This window comes from Cottoperca gobio, chromosome 13, assembly GCF_900634415.1.
Source record: "Cottoperca gobio chromosome 13, fCotGob3.1, whole genome shotgun sequence".
In the NCBI taxonomy this organism is placed as follows: domain Eukaryota; kingdom Metazoa; phylum Chordata; class Actinopteri; order Perciformes; family Bovichtidae; genus Cottoperca; species Cottoperca gobio.
Window position 1 is genome coordinate 26021508 of NC_041367.1, and position 12577 is coordinate 26034084.

At 38.5% G+C, this 12577-nt stretch overlaps 1 protein-coding gene across 1 annotated transcript in view; it reads left to right on the forward strand.

Moving 5' to 3' along the window:
- LOC115018238 (melatonin receptor type 1B-B-like) overlaps nucleotides 1-12577 on the forward strand; it is a 60016-nt gene that overhangs the window by 19356 nt on the left and 28083 nt on the right. The window lies entirely within an intron of this gene.

Genomic DNA, 12577 nt, shown 5'->3' on the forward strand with positions numbered 1-12577 from the left:
GATTTTATAAAAAAGAAACCCAAATATTTATATCCAAAATATGGATTTTGTGAGAGCCACAGGTCGTGAAAGTACATTTTGCAAAAAATTGTGTCTCAAGTTTATTTTCTTCATCAAAATATAGATTTATATATACACAGTAGCAATATGTGAGTTTTGATAAACAAAATAGACATTACAGTGTAGTTATTTTATACTAGCCGACAGCAGCCCTTTAGCTCTTATTTATCTGCATCTTACTGTAACAGACGGCAGAACTACAGTACAGTCACATGTGTCAACAAAATGTTAATGTTTTAATAAGCTCTAGGGATAGCACTAGGTTAAAAAATACAGAATGGCTGGAATATTCAGTAAACAGGTTTAAACATTTTGTTGTTTGTCTCCGTTACATTTCTATTGTTTGATAATTATTGCATTTACATATTAACTAAAGCAAACTAATTTTGCAGTAAAATATGTTTATACAGTTATGAAAACACTTGTGCTTTGTGCCTCGGGTACATGTATCTAAAAAACTAAATTATTTTTGTGGTATTTGTTACAAAACATTATGTATGAACAACCTAACATTTCTTAAGAAAAACAAGTGCAATTTCAACAATATTATGCCTCAGTTTATCATTTACACATGTGCATTACAACTTACAGATCACAGTGTATCTACAAAGGCACGAAACATTTAATGGAAACATTTGAAAAAGCAGTTGCTTTTATTGAACTAATTATAGTTAATGTCTTCTCTGTAATTTTTACACTTTGCAAAGTCATCCCGCGGGCTGGATCTAGAAAAAAACACAAAATAGAAGAACCCTTCGTGGTAAACAGACCACGTTACCCCCTCCCACCTTGGCAGAAGTGTCTCCCCAAACGAGACACGCCGATCAAACCTTATAGAACAGGGGTATCAAAACCGGTGCTTTTGTAGATACAATGTGATCTGTAAGTTGTAATGAACATGTGTAAATTATAAACTGAGGCACAATATTGTTGAAATTACACCTTTTTTTCTAAGAAATTTCAGATTGTTCATAATGTTTAGTAAAAAAGATAGTTCATTAAATTTGAACATTTTCAGAATGTACTTGTACTTTCTTGCTCTAAAACGAAGGGAAAAAATTTGAGTTATCGTTATTTATAGGTTATTATACTGTGATTTTACTGGTCCGGCCCACTTGAGATCAAATTTTGCTGTATGTGGCCCCTAAACTAAAATGAGTTTGACACCCCTGTTATAGAACGTGCTAAGCGCTCCATTGCAGCCATCATCATCATAGTGTACTACTACGACCTACAGCTACCCAATAGAGAATAGTGATAGTTAATAACCTAATTAACATAACCTAATATAACAGAATACCAAGAAGTTTCCACATTAGGGAAGTCGTCCATAATTAGTATGGGAAGCAACAATGACTTACTGGAAAATGCAGTCCAAGTAAAGGTAAACAATCGAGTGTAAGCCAGGAGCCAGCACTGCTAGGTCACCCATGTCACTTCCCACACCACTTGGATTGACTGGTTTCTTGAGGTTTTTGTTGATAAAGTAATTTGCAGTAACAAGATTTTCGAACCGGTGTGTGTCTCCGCTCGACAGCGTGATTCTGAGTACTGCCGGATACAGCAGCCCAAACTTGATGCCCGGACATGAGTGGAGCTGATGCTTAACATTGCCAAAACAGCCCGCTTTTTAGCAACAGTAGAGGTGTAGTCAGCAAAGATGGAAATCTTCTTACCCCGGTAGAGGAGAGGAGAGAGTTCTCCGGCCTGACGTAGAATCTCATTGCGAATGTGGAAGTAGTGTACTCTTACAACAAATGGCCGGGGTGCATCTCTCTCTTTGGGTTTGTCCCGCAGCGTGCTCGATCTAGCAGGGGCTTCTCATCCAGTCGAAGTATTTCTTCTAGTAGTTTGGCAATAAACTCAGTAGGACGAGGCCCTTCCAATCCCTCCGGTAAATCCACCAACCGAATATTATTTCTCCTGGATCTCCCCTCCAGGTCCTCGCACCGGTCATCCAGGTGTTTAGCTTGAGCCGTCAGCTTGCTAGCTACAGCCTCCAACACCGTTATTCGGCCACTATGATCTGTAGCTGTTAGCTCAAGCTCTAGCATAGTTTACCCGTGTTGCTCAACCTTCTCTTGCAATGGCCCTATCGACTCTTTTAAATCTTTCCGGACAGAGGAAATCTTGGAACGGAGACTGTAAGACAAAGCGTAAATTTTCCCAAAGATGTCAGCTTTCAGGGAGTTCATCATAATTTGCATCAAGTACATTAGCTTCAACCGCCTGTTGAGTAGGGCTAGCCGGTTCAGGTAAAGGCGTAGATTTGTTGGGGCCTCCCCTCGCTGGTTTGGATTTTTGACGAGCAGAAGATATTTTGGGCGCATTGGATACAAAGAATCTTATGTATATGTTCTATGTACTCCAACAATAAATTACCAGAACTGTGCTGTGATTGATTAAATTAAGTCACATTCTCAGGAGCAGCGAGGACACACGTCTTACATCCTTAGCACCACTCGTGTTACCCAGCGCTGTATATAAAACAAACAAAAACAAACAAAAAGAAAACACCCTGATTTCCATTGGGGGGGGGGGCGCAGTGCCTCAGACTTGTTCCTTTGTTGGCTGCTCGTTTTCCGTTTTAACACTTAAGTGTCATGATCTTGGTTTTCTGTTTCCTGTTTTATTTTGAAATGTTCTTCCCCTTGTTTCATGTCTTGTTTTACTTCCTGTCCTTGTGTTTTTCTCTTTTGTGATTGTTGATTTGATCCTCCTGTGTCCATTCACCCTGCCCTCGTGTCTTTGCCTTTTTCCCCCCAGCTGTGTCTTGTTCTTGTGATTTGTGTCTGTCTATATATACCAGTCTGTCCCATTGTTCCTTGTCTGTTACGTTGATGTCACCCTTGTTGCCTTTGTGCTTCCTTTGTGCTTCCTCATGCTACCTTGTGTCTTCCGTTCAGTTTTACTTTTTACCTTTTTGTATTTTTACAATCTTTATTTAAATAAAGCTCTCTTGTTATCAAAATCGTCTGATTTACTGTGTTTGGGTCCTCCCTGTCCTTAACCGTAACATTGATGGCCAAGCTGTCATCTCTATTGGACATGTCCCACCCCCTCCAGGACACTTTGTCCACACTGTGCAGCTCCTTCAGTGACAGGCTGCTTCACCCGAAGAGATACCGTAGGTCCTTTCTTCCTGCAGCGGTCAGACTGTACAATCACCATGGCCCCTGGTAGACCACCACACCAAAAAAAGTCTATTCCAACACTGTGTGCAATTAGCAATGCCTGTGCAATATTCCCTTTTTATTCACTTTTTATAACTTTTGCTGTCAAGTGCAATACTGTCAAGTGCAATATTCTCTTTTTATAACTTTTGCAATTACACTTTCATGTGCAACTGTACTTATATTACTGCTACTGTATTTTATTATATTTAATTGTGTACTCTCTTTGCTGTAACAATGTAAATTTCCCCGTCGTGGGACAATTAAAGGATTTCTGATTCTGATTCTGAAGTGGTTTCGCATTTCTGATAGGCTGCTGTGTTTAACACTAATTAAAGTTTGAATCTCAAACTTCTTACTGTTGCATTTGTTTAACACACCTGAATACAGTTTCTATTTACATGGCTTTTTTTGCTCCCTGGGTAGATGGCGTATTAGGGCAATTGAAAGTAAAAGCAACAACAAAACATTATTTTAATAATATAATATTTATTATTATTTAGAAATGTTATTATGCATCTTCAATCTCAGAGAATTTAAGTTTTTATAATAGCATAATATAGCAGCCTAATAATAAGAAAAATAATATAAGAATTGAAATACAAAATTAATGTAATGTAATATAAATAATAAATACAAGCATGTCTAGCAACTTTTTGATGTTAAACACAGACATAACTGAAGTTATCATCTCTGCGTTATCTTTGATCAGGATGTGTCTTTATAATAAGACACATCCTGTCTCAAAATGATGCAGAAAAACTAATCCATGCATTTGTTACTTCAAGGCTGGATTACTGCAACTCATTATTATCAGGTTGTCCCAAAAAGCCTCTTAACCTCTTAAGAGGTGGGGGAATTTACCCGAAAATACCTACAAATGACATACCCAAAGTAAATTGAAAGCTGCTCTTCAACCATTTCCACCAGCTGCATGATTTTGGTCTCATTCAAAAGATAACTCTCTTTTTGTTCTTGCAAAACATTGAATAATGCTTCTAGCACTGAGTAATAGTGGTCTGAATATACTGAATTTGAAGAAAATATACTCTGCCTGAAGTTTGTTGTTGATAAAGATGCCTGAAGATGGGGATAGCTCAGGGGTTGGCAACCTTTACTATCAAAAGAGCCATTTTGTCCCCTCTTTCACAAAAATAAGATTCGTCTGGAGCCGCAAAACATATTTGATAACTCAGCTTATACATTTTACAATAAAGGAAACTGTTGAGATGGTATTATAAAATATACTGGTATGTTTAGGCCTAGTTTGAAATAAATGGAACACAGAACTATGGAGACCTATTTAAGTCATCCCCATATTTGTACTCAATCAAATAAAATAAAATGAATATATAAATATAATAAATCAATAAAAATTAAATTAATAAAAAAAGTTTGAGATAAAAACAATCTATAGCTGCAGCCTAATCGCTTAAAAAGAGTAAAAATAAAAAATAGGGCAGTTTGTGTTTAAATATGTCCGTTTATGTCCATTTCAGTGTGTTTTCATCCACATGGAGGTGGTGATCAGTTTTGTGGCTTTTAAAACACACAACAGCCTCATAAATGTCCCACAAAATGTCTTTCAACATTACATTTTCTGTTATTTACTCATTTCTCACCACATATCAAGCATACAGGTAAGCCAGCATTGTTACAAATGTATCTGTCCACGTAGATTTTATCCATAGTTAGCATACCGAGTTAGGCGGGGGTCTGACACTCAAGATAAGCCACCTGCAGGGAAAGATGCCCGTAGACGCAGTAGAATGTGACACATTTATTAGTGGACGAAATATAAAAAATTATTATTTCACCTCGAACTCCAAGATAAGAGGTGTTCCCTTTGAAAGATTGTCCACTGTGCAACAAAAAATACATAAAAATAAATATTTAGTGCCATGTTTTGTTTTGCCAGTACAGAGGGGTTGAAGAGCCACATGTGGCTCCTGAGCTGCAGGTTGCAGACCCTTGGTATAGCTGGTAGTCATGAGCTGGAAAACATAGCATCAAGTGATACCAAGTTCAGGTTAAAATTTCAGATAAAAGGGACAAAAACTTAACTTATTAGACAGGTTTTTCTAAGAGTAACACCAGGCGTTCACAAGCTGTGCATTTGGAGATATTATAATATTTATTGATAAAAAGGCCATAAATAACTATTGGCCTTTACTATAAATAACTATTATATACCCAATATTCCCTGTCAGTAGTAATGACACAAAGTAAGTGAAGTATAAACAAATATTTAAAAAATATTTTTGTGTTTTTTTTGTATTTTGTAATTAATAAATACATTTATGAAAAAATAATAACATTTGTAAAAATAAAACCATGGTTGTCACATGTTTAAAGCTCCAGCAGTTTATTGACTACACGATACGAGAGTCACCGGTAGACTGGGCTGCTGCTGGCTCTGTTTGTAAACAAAAGAAGAGGGCTTCCTTATCAAGTTGACACTCATTGTCTCTTGATGGTTGTAGATAAGGCATTGAGCTCCTATTGGCTCAAATGAAGTGTAAATCGAAACGTCAGAGTTCGGCATCTCGTTAGCAAATATCAAAATAGCGCTAATAGCTTGATACATGCCGTCTTTACAGAGTATCATCGCGAAAATAAACACATCAATCAGCTGATTTCAAAGATTGCAACAGCTGTTCATGGGCTTTTATCAATGTGACGATGTTCAAGATGGATATATTTTTACTGGAAACGATCTATTGGACCTCTGCAATGACACAGGAAGTGTTTTTCTTAGATTATTACTGATTACAGGATTATGATGACACTTCATAGGTGAGTTGGTTCAAAGTTATGGGTTTGATTGTGAGTTTGCTTGCTTGTGTGAGATGCCTACTGTACTTGCTGTTGTGATTTTGATCTCAAAACAGTGGACAGCCCGCCGGCAGGCTGTCCACTCGGGAAGTGGACCAAGTGGACCCTTCAGTTGAACCAAAATGCTGCGGCATGTGAATTGACAAGAACAAGGAAACGGGATCATATTACTCCTGTATTAGCTGCTCTGCACCGGCTCCTGGTAAAATACAGAATATAATTCAAAATCCTTCTGCTGACCTACAAAGCAATTAATGGTCAGGCTCCAGCATATCTTAAATATGTCATAGTACTTTATAACCCAGCAAGAGCATTGCGCTCCCAGACTGCAGGGTTACTTGTGGTTCCTAGAGTCTCTAAAACTATAAGTGCCAGAGCCTTCAGCTATCAAGGTCCTCTCCAGTGGAACCAGCTCCCAGTTTGTGTTCGGGAGGCAGACACACTCTCCACATTTAAGAGCAGGCTAAAGACTTTCCTTTTTGATAAAGCTTATAGCTAAGGCTTGCTCATGATTGCCTTGGACCAGCCCCTAGTTATGATGCTTTAGGCTTAGACTGAGGGGAGACTTACACCTCTTAGACACCTCTTTACAGACTTAGCCAGCAGCAGCCGAGTCTCCCGTTGACTGGCATACTGTGTAGCCAATGAAATGCTGAACATTTAGACATACGTCATCAATGGTTTTTTTTTTTACAAATATTATTTTATTTTTCAGAAATGTATTTATTATATTCAAAATACAAAAAGAAACACAAAAATATTACAAAAAATGTATTTGTACTTCACTTACTTTGTGTCATTACTACTGACAGGGAATATTGGGTATATAATAGTTATTTAAGATAGTTATTTATGGCCTTTTTAATAAATATTATAATATCTCCAAATGCACAGCTTGTAAACGCCTGGTGTTACTCTTAGAAAAACCTGTCTAATATTTAAGTTTTTGTGCCTTTGTTCTGAAATTTGAACCTGAACTTGTTAATACTTGATGTTATGTTCCTATTGTGTTTTCCAGCTCACCACTACCAGCTATACCCATCTTCAGGCATTAGAGTGATTATTCACTATTTTGCAAGAACAATAAGAGAGTTATCTTTTGAATGAGACCAAAATCGTGCAGCTGGTGCAAATGGTTGAAGAGCAGTTTATAATTTACTTTGGGTATGTCGTTTGTAGGTATCTTTGGGTAAATTCCCCCACACTGTAAGAGGTTAAAATGTACGTCTGGATCGTGAATCCTGGCTGCGCCTGCTGCCCTGGTCCTGCCTGATGTCCACGTTAATATTTTTTGGAGGCACAGGGAAACATTTTTTATTTTCATCCTGGATTCATCTTTTTTTAAAACATTTGACCACATCATCATTTCTGTCACATGGATGTTGTATTTGTACTATGTTGTTTATCTTGTACACACGACATCTATTGCACGTCTGCCCATCCTGGGAGAAGGATCCCTCTTCAGTCTCTCCCTGAGGTTTCTTCCATTTTCCCCCTTTGATTGTGATGTTTCTTTTTTTGGGAGTTTTTCTTTGTGTGGTTGCGAGGGGCTAAGAACAGAGGGTGTCTGTAAAGCCCACTAAGCCCAGAGCGGTAGCCCTCTTGCCCCTGCAGACTCTGCGCCCGCTGCAGAGAAATTGTTACCAGAGATGCCAGCCTCTCTGGATGGGGTGCGGTGTGGCAGAACAGGACGGCAGAGCTTATATCGGAGCTACCGCAGAACAACTCTTTATCTGCTACAGTGGTCCTAGGAAAGGCTACGCTCTCTCAAAGCAATACCTGTCCCACTGGATTGTGGATGTAATTTCCATGCAGACAGGTTGAATGACCGTTCTCTGCCGCCCAGAGTAAAGTGCCAATCCGCAAGGAGTGTCTCCACATCATGGGCAACCCTGAGAGGTGTGCTCTTGGAGGACATATGTGCTGCGGCCACATGGGCATCACCAAGCACATTCTCCTGGTTTTACAGGCTGAATGTCACCACCCCTCAACCATTAGGCATGGTCCCTCTGCTCCACCTTTATGAGGTAGGTACTCAGGATTACTCGCGACCGTTGTTATAAGCATCAAACTGCATGAGATCAGCATAAAGTGGGCATGTCTGTAAAAAGGAGTCTTTTGAATCAGATATCTTGAGGTGAGAGGAGAAGGGACCCCTATGAATATAGCCATGTTCATTTTTCTCTGCAACATTTTGCCTAACTTTGGAGCGTTTTATCCCAACAATCTAGCATGACCTGAGTTCTCCCTCAACCCCGCCACTTTATATTAACTACAGCCCTCTGATGGCACCCTGACACACACCCTGCCCCTAACTCAGGGCTCACCAACCTTTTTGATACTGAGAGCTACTTCAAGGGTACTGAATAATACGAAGGGCTACTTGTTTGATACAAACTTCGGGAATAACACAGTTGCATGGTTCACCTTTAATGATAATATTGTCATTAATAATAATATTCATAATAAATATTCATATATGTGAAGGGACTGTCTGATCACATGTTAATGTTAATTATTCCTCACAATGATTATTAACAATGATTTACCATGGTAGGAAACACAGATATATTTAAACATGCAACATTATTTATGTTCTCAATCTATTTCAACATTTGAAAGTCAGAGTTATCACATCTCTGATATTTTTGTAAATATCTTTATTGACATTTGTATGAATGAGCACATTTGTAGCATTTGGTTCAAAATCACACCGGTTATATTTTAGTACAAAGTATCACTTCTGTAAAAAAAATAAGGAAATCATTAACTGTCACATCTTCAAATCATATCCTGTTTGTACAAACCACTAACTTTGTAACATCAGAGAGTGGAGATCACATCAGAACCTTTCTTCTCGTCTTAGAAAAGTGTTTTCAATAACATCATTGCACCTTTCAAGACCTCTCCGTCCGACAAGGCTTTCTTCTTCTTTATTTAAAATGTGCAGCTCTAAATGAAGTTTCCGATGCTTTTTGTGACTTGTTCCCCGGCCTCGTGAAAAGAGATGCTGCTGTCCAAATCTGACTTTAACTGTCGGCTTGTTCTAGTGGTGGGCGGATCGATCTAAAATATCGATGTATCGATACCAACGTTGGTATTGATCAATGAATGAAGCATGATGAGATCGATACTTAAGTTTCAGCTTCTCTTCTCTATGTTCAGTACACAACTCCCGTTAAATCATCGAGGTTGTGCATGTGCAAACACTGCTCCTCTCACTCACTTCGCTCATGCTCACTCTAAGGTTAGGTTATACAAACTGCTCAGCAGCTGTTAGGAGCGGCTGCTTGGCTGCCGACATCCGGCCTAAATTAGCCTTTTAAAGTAACATTTTTAAGACCTTAACTTTCAAACCTAAGAGTTGTAAATGTTGATTTATATTTTACATAGATTGTGGCGATTGTATAGATAAGTTATACTTATTTATACATATTACCTGCTTGGTTTTCTGACAGTTGAATATCACTTAAGAAATCCAATGCAATCGTTCGGATTGATTATACATATTTTATTATTTATAATATGTGTACTTATTTTGCAACTTAATCTGCTTTTGTTTAGTGGTGTATAGCTAAACTTGCTCTAACATTTTGTTTTGTTTTAGGGAGAAGGAGACAGAGGCAGAGGAGAGGAGAGGAGAGGATGGAGAGCAGGGAGAGGATGGACAGACTCTTCTCTCTGCTGGAGACACTTGTTGACAAATCACATTTAAATTAATTGAAATAAATAATATATATAATGATGAATATATTGTGCATTTAATTTACATGAACTATAAATGAAAAGTAATGACAACTTAATTGATTTCAAGGTTCAAGAAGGATTTATTTTGTACACATGATTTATTAATTTAGAAAAGGGATTATTTAATTTAGAAAACTACCTATCTAATGGAAATTAATGATCCAACAAAGAAAATTATTATTATAAACAAAAGTATGATAAAACAATATAACATTTAAGTATACAGATAAAGTTTGCTGCTGGATAATAAAGCCCCTGCTGCCTCCTGATGCATCATCTAAAATACATTATCGCCGGTGATAAAGCACATCTTCAATAATGATTGAAAATAAAAAAAATAAAAGTGTTATCTCTGGGAAAATGTTAAAGTAAGCGGTCAACTGCGCTTGATAACTTCAGAGAGTTGCTAGGCGACGGGAGCGGCAAAATGTAGGGGCGTGAACAACTGGTGACGTACCAGGAAGTCCCCCATTTCTCACAAACTCTTTAATGTTTCCTATACCCTAACCCAAACTCTTTCCTCAACCCAGCCCTTGATGACACCTCCTCTAGGAGTAGCATCCTAATTGTCATCTCAGGTTACCAAACTGCTTGTGATGACCCCTTTGGTAAGTTTACACTCGTTAACAATACTTGCAATTTAAAGATCATATCAAGGATTCTGCACCAGCAGCAAAGTATCCCTAATCCCCGTCAGGCCTGCTCTGCTTCCCTCACTATGAGAGAACCAGCACAGTCTACAGTCTGTCACAGAGAATTGACAGAGTATCTTTCTATTAATACCTGAGAGTCTGTCAGCAAGCATCTATAATTGATATGACTGCTGCTTGTGTTGCTTTTGAGAGTCTACTTAGTTCAGATCAGTGTTTTCTTCTTGTCATACTAAAACAAGGAGGAAACATGTTGTTTTGGGAGCATTCAATCTTCTCTCCTTCAAATTATATAACATCAATCTTCCTTTGCATTGGCCCCTGTGGATGTGTGTGCATGTGCGAGAGAGAGAGAGAGCTTTCATTCAGTGTTGCCCCCCAGAGAGAGATCTCCCTCAGATGACCTGTGAATCTTTCTTCCTCATACTCTCTCTTGTTCCACATATGCCCTCCTCTCCTGTTCCTTTACTCCTCCTCGCTATGGTGTTCCTACTTCTCTCCTGTTCATCTTCTGAATCTCCCCTCACTCCCTCTTTGCCCTGATTTCTTCCTGAAACAGTCCCCTCTATGCAGATTCTTCTTCTTTTCCACTTGTGTCCTCTTCGCTTTTCTCAATGCATTTGCTGCTCTCTCTCTCTGCTCCTCTGTTACATTTCTTTCCATCCATTCAGTGTCCCTGATCAGCTGGTGAAGTGATTGCATCATGTGTTCCCCGCTGCTGGGAACTATTTTGAGGTAGTTATATTTTACTTAAAAGTACAATATGTAATTTCTGCTGCTAGGGGACTCTCAATCAAAACAATAACAGAAGACGACCCATTGGAATTTGTCATGTCAGTCAGCTTCTCCCGATTGGGATTACTTCATTGTTAATCGTCCGGTATTTTTTTCCCCTGAGCCGAATTATCCACAGAGGTCTCTTCCTCTCCAAAACAAACTGATCGGTGAGTAAAGCTGGAAAACACACAAACTAAGCAGATTCACATTTAAAATCAGTGTTCCCCAGTGGGCACAGGGCAGAGCATCTACAACCTAAAGGCTAAATTTGCTCAGCTTGTTTCTCTGATAACTTAAGATCCAGACGTCCGACGATTAAAATATAGAATTAAAAACCACCAAGATCTGAAAAGTGTATTCCGGAAGACATCCAAAATGCTGATGCATGCTCAACGCCATGACAGGAGACCATGTGATACGCAGCGTTACCAGCGTCTGGGTTTGAAAATTGTTGGAAACATTTGGGATAATGTAAGTACACAACTCAACAAAATATATAACATAGGTCTAGTATTTTTTAGAGATATTAGTGTGGAAATGTTACATATTATATCTTTAGATTTTTTAATGTTGTTTTTTTATAATCCACTACATTTCAAATGCAAATATTGTACTTTTTACTCAAATACATTACAGCTATAATTGGTGCTACAGCTATAGTTACTTTGCTGATTAAGATTGTACATTCATAACATAAAAACGTAAAAAAAGAAAAATGCTCTCATTACAGGTGTGTCTGACAAACCTTTTTCATCACCAACAGTAACTAAAACACATTTTAACCGTCCCGAAGTGAATATAAACCGTCCAACATCAAAATATGTTAATTATAGTTGTTTAATTAAAACACAAGTCAGGGGCATAATGGTGCCAGCCCTGGTATTGAACTCACAATTGGTATTGTATTTGGAAGACGTACCACTACACCACTGTGCCATCACCACCCCCTCTTTTCTTACATCTATTGTCTTTATTAAACAGCCAAATACAAACACGCTGCTTTCAAACTAGAAACTCACCAAAACCATGTTGGTTAGGTCTTTCCCCTGTTCCAACAATCACCAACTCTGGTGGTCGGAATAAACCCATAGTGCACCGAGTTAGATGTGAGATATGCTGCTGGCTCTCCAGGCTTCTTATCCCCGCTGTCTCTCTGTCTGCGCGCTGAGGTCACCGCCTGAGAGCCTCACGTTCTTCACAGACAGACCGAATAAGTTAAATGAAAAGACAAAAGCCGGCCAAAAACACAACCAGCTATGTACTCAGCTGTGTGTGTAGTTCTGTCAGCTGTCAGCTGTTAGCCACACACTGTCCAAACAGTCCAAACTGAGCAAC